This window comes from Gallus gallus, chromosome 11 (genome assembly GCF_016699485.2).
Source record: "Gallus gallus isolate bGalGal1 chromosome 11, bGalGal1.mat.broiler.GRCg7b, whole genome shotgun sequence".
Classification (NCBI taxonomy): domain Eukaryota; kingdom Metazoa; phylum Chordata; class Aves; order Galliformes; family Phasianidae; genus Gallus; species Gallus gallus.
Window position 1 is genome coordinate 10908622 of NC_052542.1, and position 24246 is coordinate 10932867.

Consider the following 24246-nt stretch of genomic DNA (forward strand, 5'->3'; position numbering starts at 1 on the left):
GCAAACATACTTGTGGTTTGTGAAAGTAAAGTACTAACCCACGCAGCCACAGGAGGTGTCCATGGAAGGAGTCCCTCAGGTAGATCATTTATATTTCTGCACATCACCTGCAGCTGAGTGAAAAAAAAATATATTATCAAAGCCTCAGCATTATAAGAACGGGTTTATATACAACTCAGAGCTGGCACTACAGAACTGGCACTACAAGAACTGAAAGTTTCGCTCATGCATACAAACTTAGAACAAATTCTCAATTTCAAAGACTAACAAAAAGCCTATATCTGAGCTTGAAGTTAACAGTTTAAGCGCGCATTTAAAATCATGTAGTCAGCCAGCCTGAGCGGGCTCATGCCTTGTAATAAAGAGAGCAACCTCATAGTTGATACTTCTGGTAAAACCCAAGAAGGAAAAACTGCCCTTATTCCTTTTCTTTGCTCCGTCACCCGCCCAAGTAGAAGTAGAGCATACACTATGTGCTCTTTGAAAACAGAAAATGGGGAGGCTTTGAAAAATTAACTGTGAGATACTCTTCCCTCCTGCCTAGGGCTTCCCATCACTCACAGAAAGGGCACAATAGCAGTGGAAAAAAAATGAAGAAAACATAGAAATGAAGGTCAGATAGTTCAAATCTTGCCCTTTCATTCCCATTTGCGGAAGGCCCTTCATGAAGGCAGGGTTACTGTACCATGACATTATCAGTACATAGAAATAGCCCCCTTGACAGGCAAAAAAACCAGAATGGCAGAAAACAGCCTTCAGAAGGATTGGATTTTAACATCTGGGTATCAGAGTTACACATCAGCTTATTTATTTGCATACCTGGTGCTCTGGAAGAGTGCTACTCAGTGTGGAGAGCTGCCAGCTGCCTCCTCCTGGGCACATCCGTACCGGTCAGCGCCCTCCTCAGTCTCCCCAGTGTGAGGTGCCGGGAAGAGGAAAAGATCCTCACCGGGCAGATCCACAGTGAGGTGAGAGGACTGCAAACGAAGCATAAAAATCAGAGCACAAGTCCTCAGGGGACACAAATCAGCACAAGTTCTCCCCTCTTAGGGGGCAGGTTGTGGCTGAGCTGAAGATGAGTACTGCCTCCTCACAGCTCAGTCTTTGTGTGTAGACGATTTCCAGGAAAGGCTGTTAAGGGCCATTAAGGCCTCCTGGAGTGCTCGGAACAATGACGGCCTTCTCTCCAGCTGTGCTCACAAGCACCTGCTGCCCCAGAGAGTGGAGGTGAGGGGAAGATGGCCACCCCAGCTGACTGAGGATGGCTGCAGGTTTTGGCGCCAACAGCTCCAAACCGTGTACTGAGGTGCAGGCTGCAGGTTTTGGCGCCAACAGCTCCAAACCGTGTACTGAGGTGCAGGCTGCAGGTTTTGGCGCCAACAGCTCCAAAGTGTGTACTGAGGTGCGAGATGGCCGCCACACATCATAGCAGGCCCATTAGCTAGCTGGTCTGTGCTAATGAACCCCATGCTTCCACAAGCAGGGAAGGAACTCGGCCATCCTCATCCCTTACAGGCTATCTGGTTGTCACTTGTGTCCTTTAGTCTCTCTCTCATGTTGACAATGAAACCAGTCTGCAGCTGGGCAGCAGAGGCTGTTCCTCAGCCTGGAACAGTTGCATGCAGCTGCCCCCTCAGCAGTGCCAGGCCTGGGACGACTTCAGTGTCACAGCAGTTGAGCTACAGTTCCACTTATTGCTCAGGTATTAAGATTTTATAAGTTACTTCATGTGATTTCTTGTGAGCAGTTCCCATGTAAGAATCCCAGAGAGAAGGAAATACCAGTAATAAAAATATAAATGATCAAAAGCGGGCAATCAGACATCAAATCGCAAAGTAGTGGACCCATAACTAAAATAGGATATACCCAGCTGAATTCAGTTCATTTGCTCTTCATAGTAGGATTAGCAGGAGAGAAACTATTCCCAGTTTTATGTAAAAGTTCATAACTGAATGAACTTCAAAAATGTAATCAGCAGAAGTCCCAACTCGCCCACAGTATTTTATAAATAGCAGTTTAAATGTTTTATTTGGGATTTGTTATTGAAATGAGAAGGGAACTTAAAAATCAATGTAAATGGGTTGATGAAATGTCTAAAGATAGTATATTGGGAATGTTTTATGAGCCATAAAAAAAAGCAGCCATCTCCTCAAAAATGCCCTCATATTTGGTTTGTGATGCAGCTGTGCAGTAATAGCAACAAATGATTTAATCTACTCTAAAATTTCTCAAATTGATGGAAAGAGGTTACTCGAATCTCTAGTCATTAGGATGAAGAGATGCTGTTTTGTTGACCCATTTACAAAAATAAGATTTAGTTGTCTTAAAGTCAGAAACACAGGGACTTTACTATTGTACAGTCTGATTCATACAGGATCAGATCCTCAAATTGTGTGACAGGAGCCCATTTAATTCACCCACCATTTGTGCCTCAGCTTTTCAACCTGTTGGTTCTGAATTCCCCACACAACGAAGGGAGTTCCTCCTCTGAGTCACCAAGTAGCCTGGCAGCCTTCCTGGTTTCATCCCACCCACAGATCCTCTCAGAATGAGCACTGCTTGAGCAAGATCTCTTACCAAACACAGATAAAGCTTTTCTGCCAACACACCATGCTTTCATGTGCATAGAACTTCACACAGGAAATGCTCTGCCATGGATCTGCATGCAGTTGTTCAGCAAGTTGTCCTTGAAAAATCCTTCCAGACTGTGTAGACTTACGGACAGTAGGTGCAGTTATACTTCTGATACTACAGAGGAAAGAAGTACTCATTAAATATCTCAGGTTAAAAATTTTCAAAGATGATTGTAAATACTCCAACATAAGGACTTCACGGCTCTGGCTGGGAATGCATCTTAGTGAAACTTAGCTTTATGTTTTCCAGTGCAGCAGATTGGGTGGCCGCATTTCAGACCACATCACTTTGTCCCCAGGAGCTGGTGGAATTAACAGAATGCCCTTGTAAGCTTTGCAGAGATGGCAGGAAGTAAGGAGCTGCAGGATTGTGACAGAAGCAGCTGAGTACAGTGTATAGGCTGCACTGCCATTACTCAGTAGTGATAAAGAAGCTCTAAAACTCTAGAGCTCTCTTTTGAACACCTTTGACAACAGCCACTGATGTCAATATTTTCTGTGAAAGGAAGAGACAGTCAAATGATTGCATGTTCCAAGCCTTTGGTCAAGACATTTCTAATTGGTATTCCAGAAATAGCACTAGCTTTATTCTCTGTGTAGCAGTCCACATTAATCTGCCAAGTACCATTACATAAAAGCAATTAATTACATTATTTCTTCATTACTAGCTGTGAGAAAAGACAGTTTTTTCCTAACGTGCTGAAATGTATTTCTGAAGACCTCCTTGGTAGCTGTGAAGGGAAGATAAATGAGGACAAGCAGAGTACCTAGATTAACACATGATAAATCCACGCTCCTTCATGGATGCCAAATTAAATATCCTCTTGTAGGCCTTGACCTAAATCTAACTACTCATGATTTCTCTTCTTCATTAAACAGATTGTTAAGAATCATGGGATCTGCCACATGGATAGGCTATACACTGCCTTTAGCCATAAGCACTTTTCAGAAATTATTCTTGCAAACTATGGATAACATCAGATGGCCTCAAAAGTTTCCACTGATTTTTCTGGAAAAAGAATTTCATTTTCTATCTTCAGAAAAAAACTCACATTGCTGTTATGTATCTTATTTTAAATACTTCAAGCTAAAACTGCTTGCAAAGAGCTCCAAGTCTTACTGGTAGGACATGGTTCCTAGTTTTAATCTTAGAAACACTTTTCCTTTGCTCCCTTCCTTTATTTTTTTTTAAAACTTTTCTTTGTTTGTTCCTACATTTTTAACATACTAATGTGTTCACAAGTGCATAAGCTTGCACTGTGCTAAGTGTTTTATTCCACTGAAATTGTACTGCCTTTCAAGCACCTGTAAATATCAGCCAACACTATTGAATTACTTAGAAGTATTTAATCTTATCCAGTTTTGCAGCCTTAAAAATCTTTTAAATTTTTTTAGAGCTCTCATCTCTCTACATCTTCTTCCCTGTAATAACTGACCTCATCATCCATAGGACAATTAAAAGACTCTTTTGTCTCTCTGTAGATTCCAAAGCAACCCTAAACTACTCTGACCTATTTTACTACCATATCACACTATCAGAGAGATTTGACAGAAGTCTTAGATGATTCATTATTCCCTCAAGGAATCTGACCTCTCCTAGAATAAAAAAAAGATTGCAGAGGAAGCACTGAATTCTGAATTCAGAGACAATGAATTTTCTGGACAGCTTCAATCAGAGCTTTGAAAATTAATTTATATCCACACTGATGCATCTAGGCTTAGAATCTGGCTAAAGATCTATTCTCATACTAAAGGTTTTGCCAGCTGGTCACTAACCTGGATGCTAAAATGAGACCCTGTATATTAAGCTTTTATGCCCTTAAACAGTTTCTCGCTCAGGTTAGGCACCAGATATGTGGCAGGGTGAGGGAGAGGAGATGTTCTGATGTTTCCAGTGTGTTTGTTAAGCAAAAATTTGTTATTCAAATGCAGTGTCAGTTCTGCTTCTTAAGAGGCAAAATTCCAAATATTTGGTGACATTATCATGAAAGTAAACAGGTCCACACATGTACTTCTTAAGTGAGTTAATGATATCATTCAAAAAAAAAAAAAGGCTTGTATATCACAGTAGGACTGATTTTTGCACGTTTCTTGGGTTTAAATTAGGGTCCTCCAGAATTCTCTCTCATCTTCCCTCAGCTCCAATAAACTTTTCATCCACTTTATGCTTTACTCCTTTCTCTTGTGTAGTCCATATATTTTGTATTTGACTGGTTCCCTAGCTGATTATATTATGTTCACAAACACTTCTTTTTCCTTCCTTGACATTGACAAATCTTACTACTTCAGTTATCCCTAACCATTGCAGGCCTGTGACCCTTGAATGCCAGTAGTACAACTCAATCACCTTCTTAATTTGCTGAGTTTCTTAGGGAACTTCTCTTGCTCACAAGTTCTTTTTCAATAGCTGGGCTTATTGTCCAAGGAAGCTAGTCCAAAGATACTTTCATTGTTCTAAGATGCTTCCACGTGCACTGAAGCCACCAAAATTAACCTGTCCTCAATTATACAGTCTCCACAAATGCTGAGCAGCTCAGCTGTAAAACGTTCTACAACTAGAGCCAGGACACACAGAACTTACTGCTGCAACTTACTGCTATATTGTTTTCAGTATCATTTGCTCAGTTCAAGTCAAAAAAAATGATGCATACAGAAAGTGCATTTTTAATCTTCCCAACCATAGATAATGTTACTAAGAAAAAATACATAGATAAAAGCTCCTAAGGTCAATACGCAGTATGATATACACCTGGACTGACTTATCTTCCTGCTGTGAAAAATACTATGTGTTAGACCTTTTAAAAGTGAAATTAAACTGCTTATTTTGGGTATGTGCAATAGAACAGAAAAAACTGTTTGCATAAGCTTAAACAACAATATATCAACAATATACAACTTATATATCAAACTGCCACCCAGAGGTTGATTTCTCAAACTTCTATTGATTTTTGATAGAGGTAATTGAAATGCAACTTTTCTGATTAAATGCAAATCACAACAGAAAAAGCCCATTTGGTTACCTCTGTACTGAAGTCCATTTTTCTAAAAACAAACAAAAAAACCCACACCACAAGATTTCCCACCAAAAAAGTCATGGTTGACAAACAAGAACTTGAATTGTTTTGGTAGAACAGGCAGTGACAGAACAGGTTAAGAGGCAAAATAACCTGATCATTTTTTGGGATGGCATACCTGGCAAAGCTTTTAGTACAGGGACTGGTAGCAAAGGGAAGCTTACTCTGATTCTTCTCTTGTCATAAAAGCTATTAATTAACACCAAATACAATTTCCTCATGTAGTTTAAAGAAAAACAAAAATATGCATTAACACATTTTTAGGTATGATTAAAGTAAACAAGTTTATAAGGTGCTAATTCCATGTACAGAAATGGAAATAAATACAATCAGATCAGGGTCAGCAGGTCCAGAGCCCAAATCAGAGCAGACAAACTATAATCTCTAACTGTTCCCTATGAAAAAAAAAGTGTGTCTTAATTTGACATGTCACTATTAAAACAAAAGAATACTTGGACTTATGACAGCAATGAATGCATAGTCCATAGTCATAAGGTTTGGAAAATCTGTCCACTGCTTGAGGGTAAAGGAGACAGTGAAGTCACATTCACTGTGAAGATCCATACAAATTAGATAAGCAAATTCTTATTTTTAGCATTTGCCCAAGAGCAAAGACAAGGGAACAGCACATAAACAACTCAGAAAGGAACAAGTAACCTAAGCTAAGCCAGGGTACACTGAAACAGTCAAGTTCCAGGCACAGGGTGTTCTCATATAACTGAAGAACACGTAACTCTCGTAATTGGAGACAATTGTAGAAGGCAATCAAACAGGAGAGGTAAACCACATATTTCTGTCCTTACTTTGCTATGTCAGGAGCAATCTTGCAAAATGCAATATCTTTTGCATTAAACTAAGGGCCAAAGCAAATTGAAGATTTCACTTGCCTAAATTAATGAGTTTATCTTGGAATTTATTAAACTCCCACTGAGGTCATATGGGCTTTAAGAAGATTAGTCTCTGGGAACCTGGTTCTTTGGTACCTAAAATAAAACTTATAATTTGAAACAGAGCCCCACAACAGTGATTTTGAAGCTTGTTCTTTTTAAATCTTGTAATTCTGAAGATTCTGACATTGTCAGTTGTAATTTTCCCTGTTTCTCTGACAGTAGCATAAAAATAGAACAGCTCTGTAGCATGGAGAATATGGAAATCAGTCTTAAGCTCTTTCATTCACACACATTTTAAGCAAGAGGGATGAGTAACACACATCTTCATATCTCCTTCCTGAGCAACTATCTTTACCAGAAAAGGATGTGTGTCAGATGATTTAAAAAAGGAAGTTCTGATCTGCTTAGTGAGTGAATGGACAGAAGTGGTATCATTTGGAAGGGGAAATCAGAGCTGTAGAATTTGAATGGACCAAAGATACTCCTTGACTGAAGAGAATAAAATAACTTGTGAAGCAGTATGTTAGATCCAGCTTGTCTCCACCACCCCCTTAGGAAACAGCACACAGCTTCCTGTTCACTATGACTCTAGATTCCTTCTCCTTGCTTTTCCAAATTCTCCTGTAACTCTACATTGGGAAATCTGCTTCCGAGAAGTGCCTAAACTTTAGACATAGATCAGTTAGTGAATCTGATGTTGTAAACCACTAATAATTTCACAATGATTCAAGATCTTGTGAAATATTTGAGAAAATAATATCATTTGATAACTTGCTCACCTTGAGCTGTGTAAGACACAGTAAAATATGCACTGTCTCAGATTGTATTAGAACCCCACTGGTTCTACTGTTACTGGTTGGCAGATGACAGATAGAAGGAAGGTTGTGATTTTCTCTGTATGACAAGGCATTGGGCTCGGCACTAGTTATGCATTCATCCCAGCCTCTGAGCACACTGCTCAGCTTTCAACCTCTGAAAGGAACTCTGGTGTTAATTTTCTATTGCCTATCCAAGCTAGGCTACATTTCTTTGCTAACTCATGTACAAAACCCTCCATTCTGTGTGTGTATGTGTATATATACACACACACACATACATACATACACACGCACATCAAGGAATTAAGTTCCTTATCAGACACAGTATTACCCAACTGGAATATAACCATGGCTTGTGGTATAGATAGCATCTCATCTTGTTAGAATAGTTAAACATGATCAGGATTTGTTCACACTATAAAGTGAAGTTCACCATAATCCCCTTCAGCAATTTGATTTTGTTTGCAAGAATGGACACCAATTAAAAATTCTGTTAGCCTAGCGATGAGTATGTTTCCATCCTCCATGTGACTCGAGCATCTGTGTTCTTGTGAGCAATTATGTGATTAAATTCATGATGTCTCTAAAGATAATCTCCTGATTTCTGCTTTCTTATTTTCTTAGAATAAAAATATTCTTGTCTGTAACCTGATAATCATAACATTGAATGTATTTAGTAAAGCCATTTTTTAGAAATTTACTAGGATGAACCAAATAGATTATCAAAAAGTTACCACTTAAGGCTCCGCAGGAGAAAAGGAAATGCTGTGTATACCTGAATTGTAAGAAATCCCAACAATAAGAACCACACAGTGAAAAACATTTTTCAGAGTAGGAATTCCTGGAATAGGATCTGTTAAATCAGCCCTGGCATATGGCAGTACATGCACATACTGTTTGCAAAATATAATCTAAGAAAAGTCTTAGACCTTTGTTTGGAAGAGGTGAATGGTAGCTCTGGAAAAGATGGAAGTGTTTACTAGCTCTTCTCGCAATCTTTCTTAAAAATGATTTTGCAGTAGCAGTGGCCTAACACAATTAGTACCAATCAGAAAGGGTAAGATCTTAACCTAGAAAAGGAAAAATAAAGATTAGCGAGTTTTCACATCAGCTGCACCTGATGAGCTTTGTCATCCTAGGATTTTTAAAGTAGTAACTGAGGCAAACCCATGGTGTATAATGGTTCACTTTAAAAAGCTGGCAGACAAGCATACCAAAAAAATAAAGAAACACAGTTCCTACTTGAAGAAAAAGTGAAACTGCAGCTGAGAAGTTATAAATCATCCCTCTTAATTTAACTTCTTGGGAATATACTGAAACACTTCCAAGCAAATAATACATAAGAACATAGAAGAACCTAAAGTTATTACAAACAACATAGATTAATTGGGAACAAATTCCATCAAGACAATCTAATTGCCTTCTGTGAAAGGTAACTGGCCTGTTGCATGAAAAACAGCAGTAAGAATCACATCTTGGCTTCAGTAATACTTTGGCCATTATCTCAAACAACATACTCAGGAAGAAGCGTCCTCTAGATGAAACTGCTATTGGATGAGATAAGCCCTTTTGAAAGGGGTTACATTGCAATCTTCAGTGATTCTCAGTGAAAGATTAAGCACCTGTCTAACTGGGTTCTGCCATAATCTGTCCCAGACAGGTGCTACTTGCTGTGCTTATGAAATATGCAACTGCCAGCAACCGGGGAGAGACTGCAAGCATACAGAATGAATATGAAAAACAGTCTGAAAAAAAATACAGTTCACTTGGGATACATGCTATACTGCTCCAAGCAGAATAAAATAAAAGATAGGGAATTATCAATAAAGCAGCACTAAAGCTGAGCCTGAGAGCCTCAGTAGCTCAGACGGTGGTCATGAGTCAGCATTGTAACGGTCACAAAAAGTGAAAGATGAAGTTTAGATGAAAGTATGGTCTAGAACATCTCACTTCTTTGTGATAGAATATGTTATGGGAGCCCATTTTTGGAAGATACTCTTCAGGAAAGAAGTAGCTGAGGTTAAGATAATCCCAAGGAGGGCTACATAAGGGATCTTTTAATCTCTGGATGAACAAACTAGAATTGCATTGATTAAAGCATTGAAATCCTACCCAAGACGAACAGGAAAAAGAGATAAAACCCTAAATAGAAACAAAAAAAAGTTCAGGTTTGACATTAGGATACCTTTCCAGTGCTAAGAACAGTGATGCTCAAGAACAGCTACAGTAAGCAAGGACCTGCTCAAACACAACAGCCATAGGCACAGAAACAAAGAAAAGAATCTGTTTACCCTTAGAAGGCCTCAGGTGGGCAGGGATCTCCAGCAAGAAACCCTCACCTCCACCACCAACCCTTAAATGAGGTCTGAGAAGGGGTGGATCGTGGCTCCACCCCCTTCTGGTCACTCAGGTGCATTGCATGTACTGAGCTCCCCTGGATTGGCCCTGCCTTCCCGCCAGGTGCTCAATCACTGCTGCAAGCTGTGACAGCATTTCTGCTACACATACTTACTTATAAGAGGACCACATAATAACTTTATAATCTCTCACTTCCAGTTTAAAACTTTTTGTACACTAAGAGGTACTGATTTAACGGAATAGATTTTCTACTGCTGTATTTGTAAAAGGAACCCTTCAGAAAATCAGAAACCTATTTGTTGTAAAATGGTGTTTATATTGTGTTTGTTTCTGTCTTATTTGATTGCCTCATAAGTAGTCTATTAACCTAGGATTTTCCTGCTAAATATTCCAGGCAAGATTTCTGCTAAATGGAAAGGAATGGGGAGTCTCAGACTAAACTCAGTGCTTGTGTACATAGTGATTCCAACAGAGATTCCCTCCATATTCTACAAATATATTGGCCTATAGAACATGTCTTTTTCAGAAAGATGAAGAATAAGGAAAGGTTCAGGAAGTGAGTTGTGACTCCCAGTTTACTTCATTGAAATGTATGTGTTTCATTTCAGGAGAAGTTATTCAGTGTTGGTTTTAAAGCCACCAAATCAGGCTGTCTGAGCTTTCAGTGAGTTTTTTCACATTATGCATTAAAGTTATCACTGACAGTTTAATATAACTGTCTGCTTTCCACACACTCTTCCCCTCCAAAATGATAAAGTATTTTATAAAATTTAAATTAGAGTTGATGGGGGAAAAGATGTGCAAACTGACTGCTGCATTGCACAGGATTTTGTCTTTTGTTGGACTTCTTATCTTCTTTAAAAGTAAATAAAATGGGTGTTTACAATCTAATCATGAGGATAAGCTCAGGCAACTGAAGGAAATACTGTGCTACTAATCAAGGTTCTTGCCTTTCCTCTAAATACTATTCAATCTATAATCCTGAAGAAAAAAAATAGCTTCCAAGCAATTATGTCTCACTGAGTGAAATCAAAAGTTATATTTATATACGTGTGTGTGTGTGTGTGTGTGTGTGTATTCACACTGGCTTGGGTTGGGTTAGAAATATAACCTGAGTGAACCACAGTCTAAACACAGCCAGATCTGATAAAGGACACAGGCAATCTACTGCCACCATAGCTAAAGACTCAATGTGCAATCAATGTGGAGAAAATATACAAAGCTGGATAGAATAACATTAACAAGAAAAACTTTATTTCCGTAACCGTGGTGCCTCCTAGCACTGATGACTTCTTACTGCCCATTGCTGCTTCAAATAGGAAATCTCTCTTGTAGTTACAAAAATTGACTGATCTTCTTCGAGGAATAATATGCATGATAAAATGGAAAAGAATATGTTCTGCCTAGATAACAGACTTTTGTCAGTCATATGCTATTCTGGGAATCACACTTCCTATACTATAATTCAAGGTATCAGCTGTCTAGGATAGAGTTGTGTGTAGGTTTATAAGGACTTCATGTTTTTCAACAGGACTTCAAAAGACTATTTTTGTAAAGCTACTAAGATCAAGATTGTAGTAATTAAGTAGTTAAATTATTCTGTACTGAAGAATATTCCAAGTGCCTTTGTATAGTATTTACTTTTAATTCAGCAAGGTAGTAAAACACTGGTTTATTGCTAGTATATACTTCAGGATATACAAACATATCTTGCTGAAGTAAAACCTAAAATACCAATAATACATTTCTGGGTCAGATTTTCAAAAGCAGATTTCCATTTAGTGGCTTGACCACATGTGCTTATTGCTAAGAGTCAGAGCATAAAACTTCGGAAGAATTTCAGCATCTTTGCATATCTCCAAACCACTACAATCTCTTCTGCTGGCAGACAAGATTTTCTGTGAGCGAGAGAATCAGTAGGAGGCCTGCATCTTTTGATTTGTATTCTTTGTCTCTCCGAAAGCTCACCTACACAATCATATTAACGCAGTTTCCCTCTCCATGTGTTCTAATACATCCTCAGCCAGCCTTTGCATACAAATTTATCAGTTGTCACTGCTGTAGAGTGTGTGGTGGTACCTCTGTGTCCCTCAGTGATGGCACTAATGCAGATTTTCTCCTCTGAACAACCTTCAGATTTATTGTAACTTAATTATGACCGAGAGTACCACATTTTTGTAAAATTTGGCTAAAGTTGTCAATGGGTATAAAACATCTTTAGGGAGATAGCACTGTTATTACTAATACGATAGTATAAATCTCATCTGTAAATCTCATTTTCATAAGAAACAAAGCTATAAAGGAAATGACTGTCAGCCTGACAGAAACACGCTTTCAGGAGAGAGAAGGTCCTTTATTGGAATAAGTTTGAGACTGCATTTTAGAAGTAGCAATGCTTACACCAATAGCCTATAGGTCTTCAGTAGCTGTAAGAAAATAACAAACTGCTTTAGCATAGAGTAAAAAGAAAACAAGTAATCACAGGGTTTTGGTGAAGAAACGGAAGAAGTAAGGGTGTGGGCAGAGAGCGTAGACAACAAGCAAGTTAAGTAGCATTCACAGTAATTTATTATATTGAGCATTTGATTATGGAGAATATCTTCGCAGCAGGCTGAACCCATTGTGATTATAACTTCTCTGAATCCAGCAGAGTTATGCTAGGAATTCTCCCTTCTCTCGTAAGTCAAATCCAGAACAGGATCAATAGCTTCCTTTCTTTCCTTGGCTGAGAATACCCAGCAACTGAAGTCACTGTTCTCAAAGAGAGCATTCTTACCATCTTGTCTAACAAATTCCAGAGATGGTGACCTCCAGGGTCTAAGAGGTTTCTGCTGTCTGTAGTTTTTCCAGAGGCACTGACAAAAAACAGATGGAAGGGAAAAATCAAGTGTGCACCGTGGGAAGGACTGGTGAAGATTTTCTGGATCCAACTCATGTCCTTTTCTTTCTTGGACAATGGTGGGAAAATTGATGAAAAAATCCCTAAAAATGTGTGATTAGACATAAAGCCTGAATTTCTTTGAGGGATTGTCTGATAGTAGTTAGTCTTACTGAAGATCTGAAAAAAAACAAGTGCCTGTTTTTTGATATTTCTACTGAACTCCTCAAAAATGGTTTAGGTCTTACCCACTAACTTACTTTCTAAACTCAAACTGACTTTAATTTTTATTGCTTAATATCCTTATGACATATTTTCATTAACCCCCTGGCTGACCCAAACCTCACGTTAATGTCGCATCCCTTCCTCTTCAGCTTCACAGGAAATTATATTTTTTCCTCATGTGGTTCCGTGCATTATGCCAAGGGCTCTCACAAGCATTTTCAATCTATGTTTCAAGTTTATCTTGTGAGTATAATGTCAGTGCATAACCAGTGATTTTCCTTCCTTCATTCCTCAGTCTGCTGGTTTTGTACTGGGGGAATATTTTCCTACTTCACAAAGGGGCTGAGAGGCTTCTAAAGGAGCAAGAGCTCATCAAAGAAGATTCACTGGGAAGGTCCAGCTGTGTGAAATGCTATTCCCTTATATGAGGATTCACAAAAGCCAGGAGAAGGGAAAATGTTGAAGAGCCCCTCAGCAATTTGGATACATCTCTTTTCTAAGAGGTCCCCAAATTCTTTTTTAATACACTTCACGTTTTCTTCGTTACTTTGGAGCAAATGCAAAGCATTACACTGATGAGCAGTAACCAAAGTAATTTGTCTCCTACTAAAGCCAAAAAGAAGAAAAAATTCTGAGGCTAGAGCTACCATCTGATTGGGTTTCTTTTTCCATGCGAATGGCAGAAAATGAACTAGAATTAGCAAAAGTGGAATAATGAAAGTATCCAATAACATATTCTGTTTCAGGATATGTTTTGTACTAACTCTATGACTACACAAATTGGGATAACCCGACATCGCTGGGATTTTCTGATTTGAACAGGCTAGGTCTAAAGAGCAATGCTGACAGTTCAGCCTGAAGATCTCAGTGCGTTCAGCCTGAAGATCTCAGTGCATTCAGCCAGTGCTAATAATGGTTCTACAAACATTTCTTAGAACTTCCAAACCTTCAAACAGTAAAGTATTTCTTTGATTCATTTATTTTAAAAATGTAAATTATGCTCAGGAGAAAAATTTGTACATCATTTTTACTCAAATGATTATTTCCTAATTGCTTAGAACTGTTCTTTACATACAAGCTCTCCATTCTGGAGGCAAGATTTTTACAGGACTCATTTGTAATTGGCAGCTGATTCTCTTTGCATGTCATATAAGCAACACTGAGCTATGAAAAGTATTAAAATTCCTCCCAGCTGCAAGTATGTGTCTGGAAACTGTTTCCAAATATATTTTTGGGGTTTACACATATCTTGTAGCATTGCTCCAGAATGTCGTTGTAGTCTAGCTCACATCCAAATGGTTTTGCAGAAGAGGTTTTATATTCCCTCTCAGCTTGGACACATGCCCAAATACACCCAAGTGTAGGGTGCAGTAGGATGAGGTCTGCTTTCAGTAATACCAACTGCCAGTAAACTCAAGAGGCCTATTAAAAATAGAAACAGTTAATAAAAGCAGTGCAGCCACACAACATTTTCCTGGCAGGATAGAAGAGGTGCACTGGAGCTATATAAATTGCAAAATTAAAAGGATTCCCTCTGCTGTATAAATCGCATCATAGCTATCAAAAGTTAAGCCATCAAGAGAGGCTGCATTGCAGCCATGTTTTAGCTACAACACTGTACCTCATTGAGTAAGGATGACAGAAACCACAAAATACCTTTTTCTAGTTTCAAAATACAGTAATTTCGGTGACACATTCAGAAAGCGTTGGTAGGCTGATGAGCTTGTGTTTGTCCACTCTTACTGTGCTCCTCCAATCTGATTCTTACTTTAGCTTAAGATTGGGTCTTTTGATAAATTGAAGGTTTGGGGATATTTTTCATTTCAGATCGCTGGGAATTAAGATGTTGCAATTATTTGATGACCTAGCTGAGGAGAAGAGACAGAGGAATCAACCTTCACTGAGTGAGTAATCCATAAATTTGTATTTCAGAATTTTCCCTAGCTACAACAAAAGCAGGTTGTTCACAAAGAATCCCAAAGGTTCAGAAGAACAGAGATAAAGAGGGCACAAAACATTGTGAGATCACAAATCTGAGAAACCAAGAAGAGCCACCTTCTTCCTCCAAGATGTCCTTGAAAAAATAGCATGTAAAAATAAAAAGTAAATGAGCAACCAATTTGACAGAACCCTGAACCCAGACACAGGTTTTGCATTGCTATTGCTTCCTCTCCCTGGTCTAGCCAGCAGACCTGGCAATACTGGTATGAAAAAAAAAACTCAGAAAGGAAAGGAGTTGCAGCTCACTTTCATTGGGTGATGGCAGAGAGGTACATAGTGCTCTCCAAGTTGGTCTTCTTGTGTCAAATCAGTAATAGTGAATAGCACACAGAAATAGAATAAAGATACAGTTGCTCACTGATTATGTCTTCATATCTCTATGTGTTGCAAAGGCTCAGCTCTTTTCAGTGCTAGACTCACTGGTATCAGTAGAGACTCGGTAGTGAGCGTAACTCAGGACAGTGTCTCACAGGTCTTTTTGAACAGTCAATCTGATCTCACTGTGGGAGAGTACCACAAGCTGAATAAGTGAAGAACCCAGTAAAAGGACTGAAACCAGTTACTCAGCAGAAGAGAAACCTCATTCCTCCCTGACTCCTTTTAATCTGAAAAGTCACCTTGCACATTGCAAGAGCTTTCTCTGTCCAACTGGCAACTTTGCAATACTGACAAGAACAATTTGACTTTGGATGGAAGTTGGATCAGTGGCAAGCATATAGTTATAAAATAAGTCACGCTTTCCTTCCATTGAGTGCATGTTCTATTTATGGCACATTCCAGATTATGCAAGGATTCCCAGAACGCTGCAGACTCTGGTTGAAAATTATATCTGCAGAGCATGGAGCAGATCAAGAAATATTAAAAAATCCCATTGTTAGCAAATTAAGCGTCTTGCAGTATTGTACTGCAGAACAGATGAGATAAATGCAAAATATGCCATAAGGTAAAGAAGAGCAGTTAGAATTCATTTTATTTTGCTTGTTAAATCATTTTAATGAATTGTATATTAAAAAACAAGCAAAGAACAAAATAGTAATTACATAAAAAGCTTAAAAGCCAAGATAAATAGTTCATTTGATTGAAAGCGAGACTTCTCTGATGTTTGAGAGACTGGGGGTGCTTTAGAGTATGAATGATTTAGAGTATGAATGATTTAGGACAAGACTATTAGAATCGTAATGCTTTCATGTCAATTTCCTCTCAAAATTAATGTGATAAAATGTTTTGCCATCCATTCAGACGTGGAATGGGAATTTTCAGCGAAACTGTGTATGTTTTGTGAAGCAAACATCGTGAATTTCTTAAATGTTTGTGTGGAAAGTATTAAATAATAAAACTCTTTCAGCTAGGGCTTAAGCAATTGAAGTGACACAAGAGAACTTCCAAATCCTTCAGAAAAATAATGTAACAGGAGAATAATGCAAATGCAAAATCCAAACACATACATACTGAACATATCTCTTGATTTTCTGTGCAAGTATACTACAAACTTCCGCATCTATAAAGCACTTCCTGCTTTCTATTTCCCCAGAACACTTTAGTCATTCACGTAAACTTGAAGTACTTTGTGTGCTTTGAAAAAGGACAATTGACAAAACTTAGTCTGAATTTTCAAATAACTGATCACTCGTAAAATGTGAGGCAGGGATTTCTGAAAGTCAGACTCAATAACAGCTATTATGAAAATTTATCTGAGGTTTCTCAAACACAAATAAGATTCCTAATTGTATTACAAAGTTTATTAGCACTGAGTCATCACAGGTTTTCACTGAAATGTCAGTACAGACACAGATTTAGGTGAAAAGTATTCAAAAATATAAACTACAGCAATGATTTCCATGGCACTGCAATCTGTCAAACTTCACAATGTTGACTAATATTCAAAAAAATGGATGTACTGACTGGATATCCTGGTGTGTTTCAGACAACGAATCCATTTGGAGCTAAGCTGACTGGTTTGTTGGCTATCTAATCAACCCAAGAAAAAATCGTACTCTTTCAAAATTTTTGCAGTTTTCCACACAATTGCCAAGCCTTATTATGAAATGAACTCTGCAGTCTAACAGTAAAAAACACCTGTAGATATGCAAAGTCGTCTTCAGTAATAAGTTGAATTAGCAAGATATCTGGGCTTAGCTGTAAAATTGTGCCAGGTGTCTTAAATACGTTAAAAAGCAGAGTTTATACAACTGGAATTAAAAATCTTACCCTCAGAACTACCTTTCATATTTGAATTAGAAATTGCAGCTTAGCAGTGTTTCCTAGCAAAATAACACTGTCACCATCATTAACGAAGTACTGCTCTCTCCATACTTCTTGATGCAGAGTTATCTTATGCAGAGCTTCAATCTATTAAAAATATAAAATAAGTGGGGAAAGTGGAGGAAAGAAAGGGAGGTATTCCAGCCCCAAATGTAATGAGACTTCTTTGTAAATGCTTTTTTTTTTTTTTTTTTTTTTTTGGTACAGTATATTTTTGTGAAATTTTACTTCAGTAATATCACTTATACTCTTCACATCACTCAAATTTTCATCTCTGAAGCAAAGTTCTTCCATCAGTGCGCTATGGAAAGAAGGTGATGTGAGCTGCTCTGTTACCTATCCAATTATTCATCATTAATGGGCTGAGTTGCAATATAAACCTTCACGCGTAACTTTAGAGTCAGAAAGGAGCCAGATTAGACAATTTTAATTACCCAGGAGTCATCACTTGAGCTTTCTCTTCTCATCCCCTTTCTTTTAAATCAAACCTCCAGTCTCACTCACATGTTGATTTTCTCACATCATCCACGAGATACTGGAATATTTTACCCAAGGTGTGAAGTAGTCTGTTTTTAGCTATCTGTTACAAAGTTAGCAGTGTTACTATTCTTACTGGGCACAGTGTGTAAGATGTATTCCCACACCAGGGGAGTATTTAGTAAGGTCACAAGGATGCCCGGTCCTTATCAAACACGTTCCCTGGAAACTTGGCAGGGATTTCATTCCACGGCAGCAAAACAATGGCATTGTTTATAGAATCATTTAAATTTTTCAGTGTTTGTGCAGAAATGTGTATTACCAGCCTGTAAAAGAAAATTTGTTATCAGCAGCATTCCAATTCTAGTTTTGCTTTGAGAAAATTGATTTTGAATTCAGTGGAATTGTTTCACGTTTACACTAGTGCAAATGAAAAAGAAGCAGGCCTTCTTCACACCACTGACAATTACTTCAGTCTTTTTAATCATTCCTTAAGGAAGAAAACTGAATTTCTAACATAATTTTAAACATTGCCAGAGACAAGCACGAGATGTAAGAATTGGATAAAAACGTCTTCAATGTCAGAAAAGGATTTTATGTAACTCAAAGCATAAACAGAAGTGTGACCTGGAAATAGAACTCTGTAGAAAGGAAGAAGGTCGGAGTGCTGTGTCTACCCCTAGTAATCTCTGAGAAAGAGGGAAGTCCCTCCCTGTCTTCTTGTTTTTGTAATTTTTCTGACATTTTCCTCATAGTCTCAATCCTGTAGAAAGTGAAGCAGAACCTTCTCAACTAGTGACCATCTTTGCAGAGCTCCCAGATGGTCTGTGTAGTAGCAGACTCCAAATTCCACTGCTAAGCTGGACTGAGTAATATAGCCTGAAGAGATGTATTAAATAAGACATACCACAGTGCATGCAGTGGAAAAAGATGTGGTCTGAAGTAATCTTCAAGATCAGAGGAGGGTGAGCAGGGAAATGCTTATTTTAAGGAAGAATATTTTTAAAAAACTTACCAAGAGGAAAAAAAAAAGAACAAGAGTAGAACTAAGTTCCTACCATCTCCAAAAGCTGAATATAATATCAGAGTATGATCATTAACAATTAATGAATGAGGGGACACGGGTCCCTCTGAGAACATGAGAATGTTTGCCTGACTAAGTTATGAAACTGTGGCAAAAGGAGGATTGATGATATCATAGCAAATATTTTGAATTGCATATTACCTGTATAAATTCTGCTCTCTAGATATATAATTTAGTATAACATTTACTATCTGTTACATGTGGAGACCTGCACAACTTTCTCAGCTTCAGAAAGAAATCTGAATTTGAATCTGGACAATTCATTCATTTTAAATAGGAAAAGGACTAATGCCTATATACTACTATGTACTGCACCTGTGCAAATTAGAGATTATGGGTCACCAGGAGTCTTTTTCTGTCCAGACATGTACCATTAGGCTACATGTGCTTTCTACGAGGCAGCTGTGCTCCAGAAGAACAACTGGCTAGGCTGCCAGCTTGTACTTTGCTCTATCATTGTTTTGTCTTTACGAGCACACTGGTATGACATCTTGCCATTTGCAGCAAATTCTGGCCAGAAGACTGCATTTGGATACAGCTCCACTCCAGAAGTCCAGCAAAAAAATAAAAATTGACTCAGCCTATCAGTTGGAATAAAGTCTTCTACTAAAAGATATCCTTTGTCAGAAGATGACAGTACCACTGAGGACAGCTGCACTCAGGAAACTTGCATTCTGTTCCATCAGAAATTTCTTCTGTGACCTTGAACAAATTAATAGTCTATGCCTTGCTTTGCTGCCTAAAAATACTTGCAGGGCTTCTTAGGGGTAAGATTGCAAAGCCCTCAATTACATTGGTACTAAGGACTAGAAAAATGGACAGACACTAACTTTTTTTGGAAACACAAATTTCTACTTCAATCGTAAAAAAAACCCCAAGTGTACCAGAGTGTGAGCATGAGGGTCAGAAAATGCTGCAATAGCAGAGAGCCTTCAAACTCTGCTCTTGGGTAATGAACATGTCTTCTGACACTTAAACAACCACTGCTGTCTGATAAACAATGAACAGCATCTTGCCCTTCTGGCCTAGAGAAAGGGTCATCACATATAGGGCCTTTGAGTCATTCTGGGAAATGAAGAGCTTAGAAGACTTCAGCAAGAGCTGTGTAGTTCTGTTACATAATTATAATTTCTTCTCTAAGATAGAAAGTTCACAGATGGTAATGCACCCTGGCTTTCCTCACGTGAGAGTCACTGCTCTTTGTGTAACACTGCTCCTGGAGCTCACGGTTCAGTAACTTTATGTCTGCCTTGATTGTAAGTGGCATTGTCAACGCTCATTCCAAAAATAAACCCTCCTGACTAATGACACAGATACTCCACAGGCTTAGAATCATCTTTTTATAGCAGCTCTTTGATTTTAGATACCAAACGTCCACTATTTTTGGCACAGGAGCTCAGAGAAACTTCCATGATCTTTAGCCTACATGACCAGTTTCGCACACAGTTCAGGTTCTGTGAGAGTGCTCATGGTTTTTGTCAAACGTAGAGAAATATGTTTATTCTGCTGCATATTCATACTCACTAGAGAAACAACTGACCTAGAAAGTGGAGACTGTGGTATCGCATGAGGTTTTCCACATTGCTGCTGAGATATTAAAGGCTTGTCACTTCAAGAGGTGCTTGAGGGTCTGATGATTTGATGCTTAATGGAACTGAAAAAAAAATTGCATTGAATTAACTAGAAGTGAAAGGTAACTATGGGATGACTTACATGTACGAGGACTGCTCTGAAAGTAATGCTTCCTGTTTTATTATGTTGGCCCACGACATCAGAGGCAGATGTAGGTGGTAGAGCATTTGAAGTTGAAACTTCCCACCATTGTTCTATTACATCTTATTGCCATGTAACAGATGGCAGTAAAGGGGCAATCTTACAAAATGGCATCCAACAAGGAAGTGCATATGAAGTAAAGGTGTGTTATTGAATTACTCCATGTGGAAAAAATTGCACGCATTGACAGTTATTGACACTTGCTGAACATTTATGGAGACCAAACAGTGAATGTGAGCACAGTGAAGAGGTGGGTGGTGTGTTTCAGCAGTAGTGATAGCAACATGAAAGACAAGCCACATGCCAGACAGCCACACACAGCTGTCACACCATCAAAACAAGAGCATCTCAATCAACTCATCCATGTGAACTGGCTAATGGTGGTGATTATGCTGAAAAATAGTGCTTTGTAGCTGAGAATTTCCTCTATCAAACTGTGTTATTGTGCTATTTGTATTTGTTTGTTTCCATGGAAACTACAACAGAAGGCATCACTTTCAGAGCAACCTACAGAATTTCCTCATTTAATGATCTGGATTTAATAACCTGATTTGTTTACTTTAATAAGAGAATGTGGTACTAGTGTTGGATGCCAAATTCACCCAACAGAAGTTCACTGTTTAATTCATAGGGCGAGGTGAAGATGTTAGTATTCAAACCTTTTTTTTTTTTTTTTTTGTAAGTCATAATTTCCTTCTAATGCCACCAGCCATAAACAACAGCAGAAGCTAGTATGTAGGTAAAGCCCTTGGGTTTTTTTAAAATATATCAGTTCTGTATATCTGGAAAACAGATTCGTAAGGTTTTGGCAGCGCTACTTGATTCAGTCGTTGCTGTCAATGTTCTAGTGAACTACATTGTTGTTTACTATTGTAGTTAGGCACAAATCTCAAGGAAATATGTATTACTACTAAATGTTCTGTAGCTTAAAAAATGCTTACCAGGTTAGACCTAGCCTCCAACAGTGAGTGCAGAACTTCAAAAGAAATATAATGTTCTGACCCTTGTATAATGTTATAAGCCTTGGAACATTACTAGTAAGATTTTTTAAGCAAGGATTACTATTTTCATGATGACAGTATCATTTGCAGCCAACTAAATACTAGTCCAGACTATCAAATCAATCTTTTACTTAAGAAAACAGAGTATTATAAGGTGGAACAAGTAGACACTTCGGAATCACAGCTTTAGAAAAGAGAACAGGCCATGAGAGAGGGCATGGCTGAAATACTGTTTTGGATCTCAGCTCCCTTCACTCTTAAGAATCAGATGGAAAGCCACAGAGATAGCAGGGACCTTGAACATATAACGTGTGAGAAGAGTCCAAGGGAAGGAGGTTTGTTTAGCCTGCAGAAAGGAAGGCCAGGGAATGTAAGTGTTGTCTTATGCTACCTGAAGCTAGGGCTTAAAAGACAAGACAGCACTGGTCTGTTCTCAAAGGGGCACCAGAGAAGCACAAAGAAAAATAGTTACAAGATGCAACAGGGGAAAGGCATAAGGAAAATGTTCATAACAAGAGCGATTAAGCACATGTAACAGATGACACAAAGTAATTCTAATTGCTGGTATGGTTTAATATTTGTTAATGTCTGCAGTTAGAACATCTGTAGTCCTTGCACCTGCCACTATACAGAACAAAGACAGCAATTCACATATGTTATTCAGGGCAGGCAAATGGAGGGAAAGTAAGAAAGCACAGAGATCCATGGTTAATCATCAGAAAATCTGAAACAGATCCTCAGCTGTCAGTAATGCTTTTGTCATTGGAGTTCCTTGCTCGTGTTCCCTTTCTGATCAAAATTAGTTAACAATCACTCTATGTAATAAAACTACAAGGGGAAAAAAATCTGTATCGTGGGCATTTCTACCAACATGAAATTATTTTTGAAGTTGATTACACAGTAAGCCAGTGAATAGGACTTTGTTTATTTCGTAAATAAATATGGACCTAAATACCAATGCATTAAGGCTGCTTAAGGCTGAAAGTAGGATGATTCCAAGTTGTCCTATTTTAGCAGGATAGACTCAAGGTATATGCTTTAAGACTACTGAATGCATTCATTTCACAATTACTTTGAGAGGATTGAGAACCTGACAAGATTAGATTTCAAGCCTGGGCATCAATTTGTTACAGCTGAATACAGTGTTGCATATAACTATTTATTTTTGTTGTTCATTAACGTTAATACGCACTGGTCATTAAGATGAAATTCAATCCTTTAGACTTTCCCCTTAAGGCATGCTGTCCAATGAATATATCTCATAGCTGTTAATCCAACTAGTAAACTGTTCTTCTCCATCTGTACGTAATCTCCCCCTCCTTTTAGCATTTGTCCATTTCAAACACTTAGAGACTATAACCTCCCATGGAAAGCTTTTCCTCTAAACAGTAAAAGAATGCAAGAAAACTGAAGGATCAAAAACTTATTACCATAGCTGGATAATTCAGTGAAAAAAAAGTGTTTTATTTCCAAATACTGTTATACAGCGTACGTATGTCTATGTCCTTAACCTTTGCGAGATTTCTACTTCACCTTTTTCAGATCTCTACAATCCACATCTGAGGACAGGGATCAACCCATGGAAAAGTATGTTATCTTGCACTCTATTTGTCAGGAGGTGCTTTATTTGGAGAAAAAAATAAACAGAAAGCAGACTCAACTAAAATTAATAGAGAACCATAACATACATTTTCAACCTGAATATGGGCAACAGAAAAATACTTAGTAAAACAATGAGCTGTTTTGTAGCAGAGTAAGCTATGAGAAAAAGTTTTCTTCCTTTAACTTAGAATTTTAATTCTGCTAGTTGTCAGTAAAAATACTTAAATACTGCTAAGTATTAAAGCTATATTAAAGTGAATAACAACTTTGTTTTTACAGCAACACCATTAAGCCTGGGTAAGGAAGTATGATGTGTTTTCTTTTTTCTTTTGTGTAAACACTTCACAAAGATTAGTTCACATGCACAGAGAGACTCCAAGGTGAGGCTATGCCTTCCCTTTATTAAGAGAGATGGTGCAGATCTCCTTCAGCAAGCTGTGATTCAGAACCAAAATGAAGCAGCCATATAGCACAACACTGTACAAAAGGTGCCGCTAATCATTTTTTAACTAAGGAGAAGCATTGCACCTCAGTAACTACTTGCAAACTTTGGAGTCCAGGCAGGTCACTCTGATCCTGTGCCATGCTGAAGTTAGCTACACGTATTGTTTAGCAAAGACACTGTATCCCACTATGCACTATTTTTCATTAAAGAACTGTCTTAGGAAGACACATAGACCTACTGCAAAACAGCTAGCTGACAAATTCACATTCAGTAATTTCATTTGTAAACAAATTCTAGTTCAGGCTACAACTCATCTTACTATTGCCTTATCAGCTTACATGCCCACTTTAAAGGATGATAGTTATAACTTACCATGGAGAATTTTCTGATACATTACAAATATCCATGTCAAGTCCCTGACTATGTTACACTAGTGTGAATTCAGTGACTCCAATGGGATAAGAATTCCTCCAGATTAATCCCCAAGCAAGAAGACAAAACCTCAATTCTTCTCTTTTTCTACTGGTTTGGTTGCCTATTTTTAACTGGAAACACTATTTATATATCTTAAATACACAGGGTTTGTGATTACGCTACTCAGACTGAGTCAGCCAAGGTAAATGAGAATGCCTGGAACAATGCACAGCAGGTTGCCAGGTAGAAGTGAGTGATTCTGAATTTTCTTCATTTGGAATAAACCGCAAATAGCTCCAAAAATGGTGAAT

General features: G+C 38.1%; 2 long non-coding RNA genes across 2 annotated transcripts in view; one reads left to right on the plus strand and one right to left on the minus strand.

The window, feature by feature from the left end:
• The window catches only part of LOC769444, a 66721-nt gene extending 65611 nt beyond the window's left edge, over positions 1-1110 (minus strand). Inside the window, exons 1-2 of the long non-coding RNA XR_005839077.2 lie at positions 820-1110; positions 39-113 (exon numbers count right to left, since the gene is read on the minus strand). This is a non-coding gene — a long non-coding RNA (uncharacterized LOC769444). The remainder of the gene's footprint in view (positions 1-38; positions 114-819) is intronic.
• Positions 1111-1372: 262 nt separating this feature from the next.
• The window catches only part of LOC121106554, a 29159-nt gene continuing 6285 nt past the window's right edge, over positions 1373-24246 (plus strand). The window contains exons 1-2 of the long non-coding RNA XR_005839078.2: positions 1373-1702; positions 14704-14780. This is a non-coding gene — a long non-coding RNA (uncharacterized LOC121106554). The remainder of the gene's footprint in view (positions 1703-14703; positions 14781-24246) is intronic.